Here is a 2,150-nt window from a genome sequence, read left to right on the forward strand (position 1 = left end):
TTTGACTACAAAATCAAGAAAAAACTTAATTAGCATAGTAACTCACTTGATCCGATACATAGAAGTGGTTTTAATGAGAATGAGCCCACATACATTTAGCCACATGATGCAAAATTCAACTTCAATTTTAGATTCTAGACACATGACACAAAATTAGAGTTCTAATTTGGAATTCAATTTCACACTCTCTCTGCTTCATCTATTATTTTATATATAGATCAGAGGCTAAATCAGCCTGAACAAAAGGAATGATTGAAGAAGGAGCATCCTCCAACCAAATAACACAATCTGAAAAATTAACAGCTAACTTAACCAAATTATACACTACTTTGTTGCCGTCTCTCTTTGTATGAGAGTAGGACAATTCAGAAAAGTTTCTTGCAAATACATTGACATCTTGTACCAGCAAACCATAAGAGGCCAAACTTGAATTCTTCGACATCAAAGCTTGCACCACCATCTTTGAATCTCACTTAACCACAACTCAATCAATACCAACCTCCAAAGCAAATTCCAAAGCATGTGTGGCCGCCATTGCTTCAATCTTGACCTCTGAATAGTCTTGATTAACTAGTGTCAAAGAAGCGATTACCAAGCCTTCCTGATCTCGGATTACAACCCCAATGCCTGACTTGTTAGAACTTTTGAAAATAGCTCCATCGTAATTAATCTTGAAAAGATTAGAGGAGGGAGGCACCTATCATACTAGTTGCCGTTGATAGGGCTGAGTAGGGACCCGACCCACCTGACTTGACCTGATGGGTTTTGGGAGGGTCTAAGAAAATTCAGGTTAGGTTTTGGGTTTGAAGATCAGATTATTTTCGATTTCAAGTCGGTGTTGGGTCGGGTTCAGGTTCATATAAATATACCTTTTGGACCCAAATTTTTTTTAGAAAAAAACCCTAATCTCTCTCTCTCTGCCTCTCTCAGGCTTAAACTCTCTCTCGGTCTCTCTGACTCTCTCAACTCTCGAATCACCATCACGATTTGGCGGTGCTCCTCCACCTCTCTCATCGAGTTCTCTCTCTACGTGTGTAAGTCATTCTTCTCTTTGTTGGGTTTTTTTTTCCTTCTTAATTTCCTTCTCTTAGTCTCTGATTTGGGGTTTTTTTTTTCAACACAAACTTATCTGATATCTCATTGGTTTATTTATCTCATAGACGAAAGCAATTTGGTTTTAGCAAGATCTTTAATAGATTAGATTCTAAGGCATAATTGTTTTTACTCAAATGGGGTTGCTTTTGATTCTGTCCTGAGTTTGATTTTTAATTTTATTTTTTTGATGTGAATATCTTGTTTGGGTTTTATTTTCTTGAGTTTTGTGATCTGGGTTTGGCGTGAATCTTACTCAAATGGGGTTGCTTTTGATTCTATCCTGGGTTTGATTTTTTATTTTATTTTTTTGATGTGAATATCCTATTTGGGTTTTATTTTCTTGCATTTTGTGATCTGGTTTGGCATGAATCTTACTCAAATGAGGTTGCTTGTGTAATACTGGTTAAATGATCTACATGGAAAATAAGAAATACCCAGATTAATTTTTTGGGTATTTGTTGATCTGGGTTCGTGTTTAAGTTCTTATAGATATCATGTGTAAAGTATTTCAAATAAAAAGGTTACAAAGAAATGTGTAAAGTCTTTCAAATAAAAAGGTTTTTCATTTGCTAAGTCAATGAATAGGTTTAAGGGGCCAAACCAAAAATGAGAGAATCTAGCTAAGTTCTCTAATGAAGTGAAAAACGACTTGATTTGCAAACATCATGATTATAACTCTTTGAGCAGGTTAATTATTTATGCATATACATCAATAAATGTTATTTGTTACTCTTATTTTTGGTGATTTAGTGATTTGTTAATATATCATGACTAATGCTATCTCTTGAATGTGAGATGGCTAAGAAAGAGGTTGAAGTAATTTTGTTTATTTTTAGTTGGGCTTACAGTAGATGATTCCTTAGTGTAACTAGTGGCTGTTAGGTAACTAGTAGTACTTTTTGAATTGTCAATGATGGACTAGTGGCTGTTAGGTAACTAGTAGTACTTTTTAAATTGTCAATTATGTAATTTTGTTTATTTGATTGGATTTTCATTAGTTCCTTGCCAGTGGCATGTTGTTTCTGTAGCTTTCATAGTACTTATGTCATTCTGAT

General features: G+C 34.5%; 1 long non-coding RNA gene across 2 annotated transcripts in view; it reads left to right on the plus strand.

Moving 5' to 3' along the window:
• Positions 1-379: 379 nt before the first annotated feature.
• LOC115974905 overlaps positions 380-2,150 on the plus strand; it is an 8,297-nt gene continuing 6,526 nt past the window's right edge. The window contains exons 1-2 of one of the 2 annotated variants that reach the window (XR_004088033.1): positions 380-789; positions 931-1,034. This is a non-coding gene — a long non-coding RNA (uncharacterized LOC115974905). Of the gene's footprint in view, positions 790-809; positions 1,035-2,150 lie in introns of those variants that run through there. The other variant, XR_004088032.1, reaches the window with a different exon arrangement.

The sequence above is a fragment of the Quercus lobata genome, chromosome 2 (genome assembly GCF_001633185.2).
Source record: "Quercus lobata isolate SW786 chromosome 2, ValleyOak3.0 Primary Assembly, whole genome shotgun sequence".
In the NCBI taxonomy this organism is placed as follows: domain Eukaryota; kingdom Viridiplantae; phylum Streptophyta; class Magnoliopsida; order Fagales; family Fagaceae; genus Quercus; species Quercus lobata.